At 43.6% G+C, this 17198-nt stretch overlaps 1 protein-coding gene across 1 annotated transcript in view; it reads right to left on the bottom strand.

Annotated features, from left to right (window-relative positions):
• The window catches only part of LOC124161468 (DNA N6-methyl adenine demethylase), a 227554-nt gene that overhangs the window by 60654 nt on the left and 149702 nt on the right, over positions 1-17198 (bottom strand). The gene's annotated exons all lie outside the window — the stretch shown is intronic.

Here is a 17198-nt window from a genome sequence, read left to right as displayed (position 1 = left end):
TCACATATTTAGGTTAAATCGCGGTATATGAACGTTAACGTGGAGCACTTCGTTGATTACCCCGGCCTGTCTCCCCTAACATCTTGGACATCCCTCAAACGTTGACATTCCTTCTTATTATATCTTAAATCCAGCCCTATTCCTCCCCCTCCCGCGTTTACTCAACATTCTACCCTCTGTTTTTAAGAACATCCCCTCTCCGCTAAGAACTCATTCCCTCCATACCCTCCGCATCTCAACAAGAAGATTCATCGCCAACCTTCTACACTTCGTCGTTCCCCTTCCTCTCCGTCAACTTCAAATTCTTCGCTACTCTCAAGGACCACATCTCGAACGCCTCCAACCTTTTCACCTGCTCGAGTTCGCGACCACCTACTATTTTACCTTGAGCCTCGCATTCCTAGCTCGCAATGCTATACAACAGCTCATATCTTTTGTCTCCAAGTGATGAGTCTTAGAGCCATATACCTTGCGCCATTTTTCAATTGTATCCACCAATTATATCAACCCCTCTGCCGACTGGCCCATTATTCATACCTGATCGTCCGCGAACTTCACTGATGATCAGGCAGAGATTCGCAAGTCGACAACAGGGTTGCGAGCACATATTAAAAAAAAGCTTCACAACAAGCGTAGTGGCACCAATGTCACTGTCGGTGAAAATTAAGATATTTCCCTCTGCGTTTACACTGAGAAACATGTTTTACGAAAAAGTTACATATCCGTGTAACATTTTACACGTAACATTGTGTTAAAAAACAAAAATTCGTATTATACAAAAAGTTTTTGTTTCCCGCACGAAGCGAAAACTTAATGTAATATAATTATATATGCGCCACATGTAAGGGTAGGGTGCGTAACATGTTAAAAGGATCTGTACATTTTTCGTAAAACATGTAACATGCAACTTAACATACTACTCAGTGTAAACCCACCTTAAGACTCATTATTCTCAGCTCTCGTAAAGGCAACGGAAAGTTATAACAGTCACGCAAATGGATGTGAAGTGGCGGGCACTCACAAACATGTTAATCGACAAACGAAACTCTACACTAACTCAGTGATTCGACCCCAAGGCTGGCTGGAACAGGTGAGGGTAGAGGTATCCCCGAACTAAGCCATAGCCATGTGAATATTAAACATTCAGGGTAGAGGAGGCAGTTCCACCTAGCTCTTTTCTAGGATTTTGTGAATGGGGTGTTCAAAGCCTTCACCCGGGATTCCCCAAATCACATAAGATGAGAAAATATATATTTGTCACCAAAATATTCCAACGGAGTCCCGACTACCCAAGATTGGTTTTTTGAGACGCTCGGAGGCGTATCACGAGTTGAAAAGTAACAAGTTTCCATTGTTACCATTTTCTCTGAGAAGCGGGAGAAACAGACCACTGATGAGTAAGCTATTCCATGAACGGTGCTTGACCACTGCATCCCCTGAAATATATATTCTATGGAAATTTTATTTTGTTCCTCGCCTTTCCTTAATCGGCGGACGCCACGGATCTCGATGAAGAGCGCACAACGTGACAGTGATCGAATTAGGATAGCCATGAGAGAGGCCTTGGAATGACATTGATCAACAGAGCAGTTCTAATACCTTCCAAGAGGCGCCACTCTGGTCGTACTTAACTTTTTAGACCCTAAGTAAAGTGCGCAAGAAATTTTCTCGATAATTTAAAATTCAGGGAAATCTCATTCACTCAATTTCCAAAGGCAAATCTAGCAAAAATGATACCATGGATTCACAAAAGACTTTCGCATTGAACTGTCACATGCACCAATTCATCAGGAGACTCTGTAGTCATCTCCACACTCCATTGAACATCGACCGACACAGGTTTCGGCAGATTAGAGCCATTTTCTAAATTCGTTCAATACCCTGCGGGGATTAGTTATCTGTAGCTATTGAAAATATGGAAGGTTACCATTGATTCATTATGAAGACTTCCACAAAGTAATACCCGACACTATGGATAGTGTTTAATGAATATTGTTGAGGCTACGAGATCTGTAGCTTCCATTTGTGTCTATGGATGGGCGTTAAGTAAAATGAAAATCGTGGGGAAAAGTCAAAAAGTAATGGGTTGATAGTCTGGAAGAAGTGGAGAAAGGATTCGGTGTGCCTCGTGACGCTATTGGAATGCACGGCTTCAAATTCGGTTTGCAAAAGCATCTCTGATGCTTAAGGAAATATAGTATCAACCAATTAAATGCCAACGAGATGTCTTAACACGAAACGCTATTTTTTCGAAGCGAGGAAAAATTCATGTCCCTGAGATAATGGCAAGAATTGAACATTTAGGGTCATTTCCTATATTCAAGGGGGGTTCAACCGTCTCCCCGAATTTTTCCATACCGGGAAATATATAATGTGTTTTGGATTCGAACCACGAATGTACAAGATTTCATGGCTCGAAATTCGATGAATTCTGGTGTAGAGCAACAACTCTTTTAACATGCAATCGGTCAAGTAAGGATACACATAAAATGAGGAAAAGTATGGAAAACGCGTTTAAAAAAAAAAACAAATTTTTGCAAAAGGCAGTGACAAGGTATTTGACGATCATTTCATTGTAAATTGGATTCATTTGCTAACATGAATTCACAGAATAAATTTCATAATGGGTAATAAATAACGTAATTTTACGTAACAGAAAAATAAAAAATACTTGCACATTTCAAGCTGTTCTTAACGCGCCACAGTCAAAGAATTACCGAACCGATAAAAATAATTTAAATTTACGAATTAATAACGGCTTTATTAGACAGCCGGTAGAACTATTACATAAATTATTAACCGGTATTAACTATTAAACAGAGGAGTTTAAGGCGGGAATACATCCAACAAAAGCTCGTAATGCCCACTACTGAAAATAAATTAAACCTTTCCACTATCCCGTTAACGAGAATCATGTTCAATTTTCATTTCACCAGAAATGAGCGGCGCAGTGTAATATCATATAAAAATCAGACTGCGTTGTGGAGGGGAATGGAGGAGAGCTTCCTCCTGGACGCCTTCCAAAAGTGGGCGTGGAGGCGGGTGGAGAAGGTGAATTGGAGGAGGGACGACGAAGTGTTGAAGCTGGTGGGCGAGGAGAGGCAGCTTCTGGATGAGATACGGAGGAGACAGAAGGCATGGGTGGAGTGGGGGCAAGGGGATGTTGAAAACAGTGCTAGATTAGAGTAAGAATGTTGGGCAAGTGATGGAGAGGAAGGAAGAGAATAGGATTTATAGATCGAATGAAAGGGAGCTATCCTTATTGCGAGCTGATGACGGAAGTCCCAGCTGACACAGGATACTCTGCAATACTTCATTCTACCTTTACGGGTACAGTACCTCTATCGAAAGTATTGATACTAAGAAACAAAATATTTAATTAGTAAATGCGACAAGTGGCAATATTGTATTGTCTAGCTGTATAGTAGGTACGCGTTTGTAGCGGCAAGGGAGTGGTGTGGGTTGGCAAATGGGGGAAGGGACAGACACTGCCACAATGAACGCCAATTCAAAGAGCAAATTAGCCATTAATCACCCACCAGGAAAACTTACCGTGAGATTCCAATCCGCCGTTGCGTCAACGGCGGCGATACGAGAAGAAATTAGAGCGAACATCAATCAGAGTGGGGGGTCGAGCATTTTGAATTGACGGCAAAATTATCGTGAAACTTTAGAACGCACAGGGTCGTAATCATTTAGATACCTTGCGCTTTGCAACCGTATTTTGTTCGTTCTAACCGTGAATCGTTAAAGGTGACAATGAAAAATAACAAGGACATGATATGGAACGTAAACACCGCGAAAGCAATAGATGTGGAAACAGAAGCAGCCAACTCAACGTCAATGCCTCATGTGCGGTAGTTCAGCACAATAATCATAGATGGCGTTCAGTCAGCGCATTTTCTTTTCCTACGAACGCCCCTAATCTTTGAAGCGAACTTTTTCTTTAATTTATATTGACTGATGCTCTTTTCTAAAATGCGGAAATTAAGTGAGGCGGAGAAAACATGCCCACGAAACACGAAGCTCATTCATCCGGGAGCGACACCAACAGCAAAGGACTCTAAGCAGTAATGATAAACAAGAGAGCGATTTTCGACTGGTGCGCAAGCGAATCGACAAGGCAAAATATCTGATCACTTCAAGGGTCTCATTTGCTGACGCCAACCATATCTTTTGTTTTCACGTTGTTTATCTCGATTATGAAAGTGAACTTCATACATAAAACACTCTCGATGGAAGAAAGGTATGACTTTATTACAAATTAAATTTATTTTAAGGATTAAATTATCCAAAATTCCCATGCTAATATTATATTTCGAGATGAAGTCGCCTTCATCTATTGCTCATTTCGCAGTCGGTGCTGCGCGGGCTTCTTTTTACGATTCACTCCGAGGGATGCAACACCCCCAACTCCTAATACCTGTGTTTGTACCCCTAATACCTCTTGTTATATTTGTGAGGGTAGGAATCGCTGAACAGAGTGAATAGACCGAGACTTTCTTGAATGCTCAAGAGGAAGGAGAATCCGCGATGCAACCGCCCCGCGTAGTCAATTGATCTGCGAAGTGGTCGGAGGCGCCGCTTTTTCGCAGCGAACAGCTCGAGAGGTGATCGAGAAACGGAATAAATGCGAGAAAACTAAACCCCGAATAGCGTTTTATAAGAACGTTTTCATAGTAGTCCCACAAATAGAAACACAAAAAGAGGACTCGGGATTTCAAACAGATGACAATCGAAATTCATCTCGAAGACTACGTACCAGAGCACGAGAAGAGGGGGAGAGGGGTGTGAGGGAGCGAGGATTGTTCCGTGAATGGGGAAGAATGGAACAACACAAGAGGGCAACACACACAATAGGCCCAAGGCTGTGTTCGAACCAGTCATAGCGACCTCGATGAAAAACAAGAGCGTTACCTCCACTTATGTTATGGAGCAAGCATGAGAGAAACTAGATCCTGGGCGGCTAGACATAGACAATGACCCTCGTCTTACGTTCGAGAGCAGCAAGAGGCCCACGGTCCCGCGGGGGGAGCGAGGGTCGACAAGGTCCCCCGCACGAAAGCAAGTCCCTTGGCATCCCTAGCAACGGTGTACACACAGCATTCGAAGTAAATAGGCCCAATGGAGTCATTGGATGGAGATTAAAGCACCCTACGGTGGCAGACGCTACGCAATGCAATACGAACACGGATATTTCGATAAGAGAGGAACTATTTGATGTGCGGCAACCCACCGCCCAAACGACTTTACCAAAGTCGCTCAGCGATCCGAATTCCATGCACACGTGTGAGCACTACAATTATGATTGCTGACCGAAATTTATAATTAGCTGTCGTAAAAAGATAACTTTTCAATGACGTTCATATTGACAACATATATCATATTCTTAATATTGAGAAATATAATATTCTAAATATAATTTAATCGCTTTGCACTCATCCACGCGCAGCGGACGGATTCGATAGCAGAATAAAATGCGTCCAAAGAGGCAAGTGTCTAACAATAAGAGAGGAACTGAGACTGGCCCAATCTGCAGTACCTTACTCTTGAAAATTAATGTCGCTAAGTCAGCTTAAACTAACGGAAAAATTACTTTAAGGTTTGGTACATTAAGAATCCCCGTGTAATTTTTTGAGTTTCTGGTGTCGCAGTTATTTGTTCGGATGCTTCCCTATCGACCGCGTAAACGTTAGATGAGTTGCCGAGACAAAATTTTGGTTCCGACAATGCATTCTCAAGAAGATGGCTTTTACCTGGACCACGAAACTCTTTGAGTCGCGCTGCACAAGCGCAATCAGCTGATCGTGGAAGTCTAAGAAGGCCAAGGGTAAAATATCAAGTGCGACGTCAACGGGCGACTATTGGTACCAAGTCCACCGATGGGGAAGAGCATGAATAGGCGTATCTGTGAATGCATCTAAAGGAAGCGATTTTCATTCCTTGTTTTGCTAAATCAAATCGTGAAACGTGTAAGAATCCATCACGGGATGCAAAAAAGAGGCATCAGAAAAACAATCTCCGCACTAACATCAGGACAGCTACGTAAAGAATTCGTTAAATTTAATTGGGGCAGCTTGACAGAGTAAATTTTCGGAAATTTTTGCCCACGGATTCACCGAATTAAGAGTTAGCGCGAGGCTTTTGATGCGGAGTATGGAAGCCACTTGTTTTGTTGTTACTTCTTTGCTTTTGAAGCCACTTCTCCTTCAGTTACTTGTTGTTTATTTGTGACTTTTTTCGCCAAACAATGAATTGTTTGAAAAAGACATTTCCGGACAAATGATAACACGGGCACTGGAAATACCAGGAAATGTAAGCTACGGACAATGCGTCAGGACAGTTAGGGAACAAGTCAACACGATGTATGCGGCAGTTTCTTCGCTGCTCAAAAAAATACGGAGAGATGGCGTCCTTTACGCGTTATTTTTTACTACACGCTAGAGGCTCAACTATGCAATTGCCGAAGGCGTCAAATGTAATGCTGTAGCGAGTCGGTGGTCAAATAAATTGAGCTTGACCATTATAAGGTTCCAAATTCACGATTGACGCTCATGAGGCCTTTGACAGTAGGCAATGCAATTGACCCACACAGCTGGGAACCTAATTTCTCCCCAAGTTTTTCGTTCTGAATATGCATTCCGTATTCTACGATAGTTGGTTGTAATTCAGCACAATGCGCATCATAATGACTTGCATCATCAGGTGCCAAATGTCCGTTGGCATTAGAAGGTTATTGTTTCCGTTGCTGCGTATGCGTTGTTGCGTTTAAATCAATATTTTATGCTGTACATAAAATATTGATTTAAAAAAAAACAATAAGATAGTTTTACATTCAAAAGTATCAAAATGGAAATACATGAAAATGAAGATATAAAATACTACAGTGACAGTAATAAAAAATCCATAATTATACGCTTGGGAAAAATTATGCATAACCTGAAGTTAATCTGCGGTGGTGAGTGAAAGGCTATCGTGTTATAACTTTTCACGAATAGTTTTCATGAATGAAATCAGAGAAAACCCTTCCGAACATCGTGTGTTATGAGAAATGAGCAGGAAGGGACTCTTTAATGACAGCATGCTTCGTAATCTTCAGGCGGTAACTGAAGAGGTCCATTTCACGCGAATCAACGACTTGGAGGAGAAAACAAGCGATACAGACGCGACTGCCGAAAGTACGTTGGACGGAGCCGACGAATTCCACAGCTCCCGAAAAAAGGATGCCACCGATTTCTTCTTTCCACTCCTGCGTGAACAACGATAACGATGGGCATCGTAAATAAGCGGGCGTGCAATTAGCAAGGGATTCGTGGCCCGTCGAAGGCGCGTGAAATACTGTTGCTGTTGGGCATGACTCACCGCAACCCACCGCTCGATAAGAGTTTAAAAACAGCGTGGGGAGACTACACAGGATGTTACAAGTAGTATAGGTATTGCTTGTGAGAGAGAATAAACGTGTTGTAGATACATGCAGCTTTAAATACGTAAATAAGCCATTTTAATTCTTTCATTTATGATTTTTGTCACTTCTTATGCTTTCGGAGACTTTTCTATCAACAACCAATAGGGGGAGATTAATTCATCTTCTACTATTAAATTCCTTCTTCCCTTCCAACTGTTTTCCAACTGTTTAACTTTAAGTTTGTTTCACTTCTCTTTAAATTTAAATTTCACTTATTTTTCCAGGATATAGACAGTTACTTATACCACTTATTTAAAATAAGTGGTATAAGTAACTGTCTATATCCAGGAAATAATGGAATACCACATAGTTAACCAAGAGTTAGTGAATCTTATTTTTCCAATTTAAAGTTTGCATAATCCTTTCTATTTTCATAATTATTTTATGTTTTAAACCAGTATTTCATACCATTTTAGGATAATTTTAGCTTTTCAACTGACCTAAATTTCAGTTTTTAAAAGGCTGTAGTTTTAAAAATAACAATGCGGAAAAATGGGTGAAAGGCAAATGAATCTTTCTGGATGTGGGCGCGTAGTCGGCATTTCTCTGTCGAAGCCCAGACGGCATTGAACAATGGATTAATGCTGCTGTCTTTCACTGCCGTTGTCAAATTCGCGAATATATAATCATGGCCAGTTGGCAGTAAGTAAAGCCTCGACGACATTTGAAGTATTTTGGGCCCATAATAAATTAAGGGGACGCTCCCGATTGTTTTCGTTTGAAATATTTCACGTTTTGATTGGACAATTTGAGATTTTCAAGTCTTTCGGATCAGCGAAGGCAAATGGGACGAAATATCCCCACGCTTTCATCGTGTGTCTAGAGCACGAGAGAGCGGCGAGGAATTAGAATGTATTGCAAATACGTAGGCTTTGCACTTAAGGTACAGCACTTATATAATTTACCATACTCGGAATAAGCTGGTTATCAAGGTATTAACTTGTAGTTATTTATTGTAGAAGGATATTGTGTCCCTGTTATTTTACTGAATTTATGATGGTTTTTTGTTAGTAAAGTGAGTTTTCATCGTTCAGCCAATGGAGAGGGGTTTTTTTTCCTCAGAAGAGCGGTTTCGTTCTCCTGATAGGTTTTATTTTGAGGATGTCGTCGTATTACGGACGAACCAGGGGGCGCCCGTGATTGTCCGCGAAGCAACATAATACATATAAATCACGGCTGTTATATGTGTGGACAAACATTTTTCCCAACTTGAGGATACTCGTGGGTGAGTTGGCATTGGCGTCTCGGGGGTGGAGGGGGGAGGCTAAAAGGGTTAGGCGAGAGGGGGAGGGGGTGAGCCTCTCATTCTCGCAAGTCGTTTCCCGGCCAACGACCAGGGCCGGTCGCCGCCGCCGCTGCCAAGGGGAGAGAAGATAAGGGCGGGCTGGCGCTAGCCTCGCTGCAGGGGCCTGACTGCCTCCTCGCCCTCCGAGGCCCCCGCGGCCGAGGGTACGCCCCAAGATGCAACGGGGCGGGACGCAGTCGCGCGCGCGCCGCGATCGTCTTTTTGCCGGTCGGCATCGATGCAACGGCCCCGCTGAGAGCGGGCACTTCCATCCGAGTGTGACGTATCGCCATCCTACACTCCCATTGGTCCACGATTCGCGCAATAAATCGCGGCAAATGCCACGAACACAGTTTATCTTATGCCATTACTATTACTGTTGCATTCCCAGAGCATTTTTAGCATCTTCCGCCACTGAATATGGTTACTAATTTGGATGGGCAAATCGAATACCACGAATATTTTATGTCAATATAAGTATTCAAGAACTTTGATTGTTTCGACAAGTTATCGAAAAGTAATGATAAATAGAGCTGAACTTCGGCAAAATCAATCATTTTTATCGTTTCTATACGGGAATTAGCAAATAAAATTAAGTCCTATATTAAGTGGGGGCATTCTGACTGCCTCCATTATCTTTATGTCTTGCGGAAAACCATCAATCGGTTTGATTCTAACGATGAATGGCTAAACTGTGCTAAATCAGTTGGCACATTTTATATTTCTTTGCTGTAATTACATTTGTGTGAGTCTTGAATTGCATGGGGCGATGCATGCTTCGTAGGAGCTCACAACACCTGCATTAATGATTGCAGGCTTTCCCGGCGTATCGAATCGTGGAAGATTATTCGGGCATTCCACCGGGTCAGGTTCTCTAACTCCATCTCGGCCTAGATGCAATGCCCGAATAACCTTCCAACATCTGCATTAATTTTTGCGTATAAATTCAATTATTTTATACATATCTCCGGCAACCATACATCGTGAACGCGGAGTACCTACTGAGTATACTGATGATAATGGAGGTGAAAATGATTTCACGTTGCCGGCCTCAGTAACTGCGAGGTAAAGTCCTCGCCTGCCAAACAAGAGGTCACGGATTCGAGCCCCACCCAGATACGTCGTCTTAGCCAGAGCATGTTTGTTCATAAACGAGTAACTGTTAACGCAATGAAAAACCCCGAATATGAGCTGTTTTCTGAGGTATGTATATAAAAAATATAATAAACCACCCCCTGCCAAACACCCTTAAGGTATTTCGCAACGATTTTGCAGATAAACCACCCAATGCCAACTATTTCCATGTGATTCAATCGTCCACTCTGGACTCTTTCTCGAGGACTTAAAGTGGTTTCAGGAAAATTATATTATTTGCTAGTCAGAAAATTAGCTTCCACCTACTACGGGGAGGTTTAGAGTGGAGCAGTATTTTGCTGGATCCCGTACCAGGTAACATAATGACAGAACAAGCCTTGTAGGGTCCGCAGGATTTTATTATTAACCTGTCTAGTTTTCGACTACTTATGCAATTCTAAAAGTGGAGGTGGTCTTTAGAAAAGTGCAAAGGTTACTCACCAACAATACAAAGGGAAAAAGTTGGACTTTTTGGAACAGTTAGAAATATCTATGGTATCACAAAACAAAAATGTATAAGTGGAGTGAATGATCTTTCGTACCCTTCCCACTCCTCACCTCTGCCGTCTCTCCTTCTTAACCTCACACCGCAGACGTACACTCTTCGCCCAATCGAAAGTTGTCTAGTACTCTTCATCTGCCAACTTCTAAACACCCCCTTCCATCTCCAATTATTGGTATGAATTGGCACGCATCATGTGCAGTTCAACCTTGAAAACGAAAGGCATCTTGCCGAAATAAAGATCGGCTTTTAATAAATAATTCTGTGGAGCATTTCCTGTCATTCCGTAAGTCTTGGGAGCTAATAAAAAATCAACTCCATACATCTCTCATCTGAAAACGAGCTATGAACTGCCGCCCAATCTCTATTTCAACGGATTTGAGTGGTTCCTTAGCCGTCCGGATGCCCTATCCACAGCCATAACACCTCTTCTATTCCACGCAGGTGAAATCCGCTTCCGCAAAAGTCGAACACTTCTCTTTAATTTCTCCAGAATCCAATTGGAACATTGGGATGGCAATCAAAACGACAACGAGAGGAGTGAAAATTCAAATCGTTTCGCTGCCGGGAGAGAGCACACAAACATCATGAAACTAATCCCTAGGGGTCGAAAAACGGAGTGCAAACTAAATCCGAAAGAACACAACAGCGGGTCCAAACTAAACTCCGACACAGAACCAAACCCTGTTTACGTTTCAGAGCGATGAAGCGCGCTGGAACCAACAGCTTCACCTTTGAATGGTTTGGTTTCGAAACACAAAAGAAGCCGGCTGCTACAATGACAAGTACTGCGCTAATTTATTAGGGCTAAAAATAAATTGTAGGTACGCAGAGGAAATTCGAATTTTGCCCAGAGGGCGTCATCTCGACCCGAGTCGATAGTAACTCCCAAGAGAATACAATTTCGTGGTGGTACATGATCGCTTCGATTTCATGCAATCTATCCATCTAGCCGCAAAGAGAGCACCATGGATTCGAGCCAAGCGGATGCATCAGGTGTGGACCGAGCGACGGGCACACTCCGACAGTCCAGAGGGCCGTGACTCGGCAACTTCGGCTCCCGAGGACCTCGGATGGTTACAGGCGTGCCAACCCACGGCTTGAACCATCCCACGATTACCACACTCCACCACTAAAATTTCATCATTCAGAAGGAGACAGACCACAGCGCCGCCAGACAAATATTCCGCTTTTAATTTGGGCTCGCACCTCGAAACATTCAATGTTCCAGCCATTTGTTTAACAGTCTACCAGTCTCATGACTAGATGCAGGAACAGGAAGTGAAAAACACCGAGTGGGCAGTGGCATCAAATGGATAAGAAGCTAAGATCGATATACACCATTGGGAAAGCTGACGAGGAGAGAGAATGAGTCGCCAAGTTCAAGATAGGGCGAGAAAAGAAGATCAGTGCGGAAGGAAGGAGAAGAGGAGGAAGAGTGGACTGCCAGGGAAGGAGGGCACGCAAGGAGATAGGCGATGAATGCAATGGAGGGCAAAAGTGACGGAAAAGTCGGAAGGCCAAGAGATGAGTACTAAAGAGAAGGGGTAGATAAAAAGGAGGGCACGAGTAGTATCTCTGGGAAATGAGTTGGCTTCAAAATAGGGAAATATGGGCTTTTCCGTCAATTCGTTCGAAGTCCGATTGTGATGGACTTTAAGAAACAAAGAAACTCGCATTTTTCCCGTTTCGCGATCACCTCTCGAGCTGTTCGCTGCGAAAAAGCGGCGCCTCCGACCACTTCGCAGATCAATTGACTACGCGGGGCGGTTGCATCGCGGCTTCTCCTTCCTCTTGAGCATTCAAGGAAGTCTCGTTCTATTCACTCTTTGCAGCGACTCCTTCCTTCACAAAAATATTCTCTCTCCCTCAAGTAATTAACGAACGAGGACAGTAATGACGCTTCATGACAAATGCACGGTACTTATTTTACGTTTACTCATTTTGGATTTTCGAGCGAATGACAGAAAAGGGAGAATTTTTTTCGCCGAAACTCATTTCGTCCTCCCATCGACCGAATCCCGACTATCGACCCTTTAATATTATCCATATTTTGGTTTAAAGATATCGTAAGAATATACACGAAGAACACTTCGAGAGAAGGAAGGAGAGGCGAGGCAGAGGCCCGTCGGAGAGGTAGGAAGGAAACCGTGACTTGCACTGTGCGATGCGAGGGCCTTGGCGGTGGGCCCTTGGGGCCGACCCAAGGGCCCTGCGCCATCCCCAACATTCGTGAGGAGGGCAGAGCGCATTGGGAACGCCTTCAACTAAAGAGCGTGCGTTTCCTTAGGGAACATCACAAGCCGCTTAAACAGCCCCACGGTTTCAAACGCCACTAACATGCAACAAACTGGCATTGCTTTATTCTTCAGGCGTTTTCAAAGTTTCTCCGATAAAAACTCATGGATTACTACGTAAATGGGTCGGAGTCGTGGAAAATACAATTATCGGGGTTAAACCTTGATTTACTAGGAAAATCACGCCCTCGAGTAAGAAACCTTGTTGTAACTTCTGAATTGACAGCTAAAGCAGTCGACTACAACGCTCGACCCGTACGTGTGCACATCGCAACTAAGAGGAGATGTTTAATCGATTTAGGACGTGGTCGACCTTGAACCGATGTATTAGCGAAGTTGAAACAGCTCCACTATGCAAACTGCAGCAGGATCGATGACTAAGGATGCATCGTAAGACATTAACCGTGATTTAACATCGCAATAAAAATGAAGTCATACATTTCATCAATTATCAATACTTTCCTTACGACGGAAGTACATTCACCAAAATTAAATTAAAAGCATTCAAGTGCTCTGTCGGAAAATTAGTGCACAGCGAGTGTATCTCTGTTTAGGCTTTGGCGGTGTATGCGGTGAAGATGCAGCACACAAAGGTTTACTGGATACGCTCCTCGGGGGCCCATTTGTGTTCCTAGACAGTCGTTTCGCTGCCGTTGCAGCTGCCTTCTTCAGGTCGATGCATTTCCCAAGCACTCACCCCCACTCACTAGTTTCATTCTCCTCACCCTCCCACGCTCACCCCACAGTCTTCCCTCCCACGTGGATTTTCACACCCCCTCCCCGATCAGCACTTGCACGGTGCATAGATGTTTCCTCTCTTCGCCCACCATGTCTAGCACTTTCTAGTCGTTTCGAACAACCAGGAGTACTTACGTCAGTGGTCGCACATTGTCTATCTTATTTCTTATTTCTACCCAAACAACATTTCCTGACGTGTTTCAATTTCCCTCGTCCGCATGGGGTCTAAGATAACACGCCGTCAGTAATAAATCCAATTTGCTCGCGTCCTGATATATGCGGAATGAATTTGTCAGCGAACGTCTATCCCCCACGGAACACGACTCGATGGCGAGGAATGCACTGACCACAGGATAGCACTAACAATAAATCCGGGAAGCCGTCCTGCCAATCGGCCTCCCACAACGCGATTGGAACGGGGAGGGTTCCCTTCCCGAAAACACCAGAACACCTGGATGCACATCCGCGGGAAAACGAACAAGAAAGAGGGCCCCAATTGATGGGCCCTCGATCGACAGGGGGAAGCCGAGCGGTCATAATATCTCGGCGCGGGCCTTTGGGGCCGAAAAGAGGATTTCAGTGCGGCCGTGGATCGTTCCATTGTCCGCTCGCTATTCATATTTTTGGGTCGCGCAGCAGGATGCTTGTTGGAAAGAAGGCCTTTCATGGCACTCGCCATATGGCACAAGAACACACTCATCATAGTCGGACCTAGCTCTTTAGAGCGCAAGCCGAGGGGAGAGGTATGCCTACACGGCGTGCTAAATATAAGAAAAACGAAGGAAATGAAATACCGAATAAGGTAAATTTGATCGAGTATTTACTAAGTATTCTGGAGGTCGCCCCGCACTTCTTGGACTCCCCCCTTCTATCACAATAAAGCCAACTCCCTATCTTCCTATCTATCTACCTATTCTCTTCCTTGCTCTACTTCGTCTGCCAAACATTTTACCCTCTAACAATGTATTCAACATTCCCTACCCGCTCAGTAATCGCCCCATCCAGGACACTTTCAAGACTCTCTCCTTACCCAGCACTTCGTCGTTCCTCCTCCTCTCCCTCCACTTCACCCTCTCCATTCTTCTCCACACCCACATCTTGTATGACTCCAGTCTTCTCTCGACCTCCCTTCTAAGGTCCACGTTTCCGAACCGTAAAGCGCTACACTCGAGGTCAGACTCTCCACTAACCTTTTTTTTTTAACTCTTACACAACGATCCTCTTACAAGCTCCCTCCTGTACGTGAGCGCCTCCTTTGCTAACGCAATTTTCTTCCTGATGCCCTCACTTCCACTTTCCTCTCATGTTGAAAACGGGAAAAATATCTTCCCCCTTCAGCCCGTGAGAGCAGAAGTGCAAAGCGCTAAATGCTAGCCAATATAAATTCAGGAGTGTTAAAATCACACATTCAAGGTGAGGGAACTACATTTCCTCCTTGGTCTTCACGCTTCCTTGAAACAGGTGTGCCAACACAATTCACTCGCATTTTGAACCCTGGACACCTCGATCAGAAGCCAAGCGCACAACCCAATGCGCCTCGAATATGCCGTGGGAGTAAAACTCTTCATTAAATAATTTTGTTGATGATTAATGCAAGATCTTAATCATAGCGTTTATATCAAGTAAATGAACGCATTTCTGAACATTTGAGGGTTGTTCACCCAACAGACGCGAAATGCATTAAAACACGCCATTGGGTCAATGAGAATGAGAAGATTAAGTTTCGGCGAAGACCCCATTTTCTTGGAATGTTTAAATTAAGACACCGCTGCAGTTGCCCACAAATTTTCAAGAGATCGATGTCACATCCGAGTCTTCGATAACGTCGATTTCTATTTTAAAGGTTTCATAATGTATCTCTTTTTTCTCTGCGGAAAATTCACCCTTCAATTGCGCTTGCAAATAAACTCTACGCCGATGGATAGTCCGAGCTCGTTTCATTGCATAGTTTATCAAATGGAATTGTCTCAGGGTTAATTTTGTAAAATTTTCCAGGCTAAAAATGAAGAATATACTAGCAACATTACACACATGAGTTTTAATCATCACACGAACCGGTTTTCGTTACTTTACTACATATACTTACATATAATACAGGATGTTTTCAATCAAATATATAATCCATGAGATGTGGACAAAGGAGGTGGAAAGCAATGAATAAACCAATCTTAAGCCCCCTTTTTTCCATTCCCGCTCACCCCTATGCTATTCACTCCCCTTGGACAAATTGAAGCCACGTCATAGTAACACCTGAATATGACTAAGTTTCGAAAGCCAAAATTTCATAAGTGCAAATTATCAAGTTTATTTGAACAATGTATATTAATCTTTCGCGTTCTTTTCGCAAGACTTCATTTTAAAATATTGAAATTGCCTTTCGGATCACCCGATCGCCTCGCGGCCAAAGGAAGGAGATGAAGGGGTGGCCCCTCGTCTCTCGGCAACCCCCCCCCCTACCGTTCCTCGCGAATTTGAGTGGAAAATTCCACGTCGGGGCGCAGTGGGTGCAGGCTGCACCCGCTCCAACCGCCGCGCCGCCTCCTCCCAAGGCGCCCAAACGCATATTTTATGGCGACCCGGGAAATATCCGGGAATCGACTCCATCCAGCGGGAAAAGTTTTCACTCACTCCCAGCTGAAGGTTGGCAGGCGAGGGTAGAGGCCGCCTTAGACGAAGCCAAGGGTGTGTGAAATGCTCGCATTAAGGGGATACGAGGTGTAGGACTGGTTTACCTCACACTCCCACTCGGTGGAATGTCCGCAACCTTCAACCGAGATGTGAACAGAGGACCCTGCGATTATCATTCCAACACTCTACCTACTTAGAAACGACGCTCTCCCATCCAGATACGAACTACCAGAAAAATTACCACAAAGTCTTCGAATACCCGAAACTATCTCTGTGATATGTTTAAAAAAACGCATTTTAAACCCTTGTGCGAATAATTAGGATGAAGATCTGAAACCAATTTACCACAGAAAATTCTTGGTGTAACATCTCAGCCCACCTAAGGTTAGATAATCTTTTAGATTGCCTCACTTACAGTCTACGTAAGCTTTAGCCTGAAAATCGCATTATGTGGTCGCTATTTTCAACTCGTTAAGACGTCATCATCATCATCATCACTGGTCAACAATCCTAAGATTGGTTTGACGCAGCTCTCCACTCAGTTCTCCTATCAGCTAATCTTTTCACTTAAGACGTACATGATTCAAAATGTGTATTTCAAGTCACAGACGCCAGAAGTTTAATGAGACATACATTCGAAATGAATATTTCACGAAATTTTACGTTTGAGATATTTACCAAACAACTCCCATGAGCGCCGTTTCAAAAGGATACGAACGTCGCTTATCTCGTAAGAAAAATCCCCCAGAGGCAACGATACAAAGTGAGGGAATAAAGCAAAAGCCGCTGACGGGCAAAGCGATCCTAGTTTCACGGAGTAAAAATTACACCTTTATTTATATTACACTGGTCAGCATCATTGGCCAGCATGGCGATGGGCAAAGATATATAGGGTAGTTTCCTTCACCAAAGAAAACGAAAGGCATGGATTGCGATTCGTTACCCACCATTAGTGTATTCATAATATACAAATTATTTGGTTTTAGAAATACCAGGTTAGACGAATGGCAATGGTCCATTTTTATCCTCATTTGAAAAGGGCCAGATTGGCGCCCATGCGATGCCACTCCACGTGACGTCACAGGGACCTAGTTTCTATACGAGAAGATAGGAGTTATACGTCGTCTGAGGTTACCATTGCATGCATGA

Source organism: Ischnura elegans, chromosome 6 (genome assembly GCF_921293095.1).
Source record: "Ischnura elegans chromosome 6, ioIscEleg1.1, whole genome shotgun sequence".
NCBI lineage: Eukaryota > Metazoa > Arthropoda > Insecta > Odonata > Coenagrionidae > Ischnura > Ischnura elegans.
The sequence above is the reverse complement of the archived record's forward strand: the minus strand, read 5'-3'. Positions and strand labels throughout refer to the sequence as shown.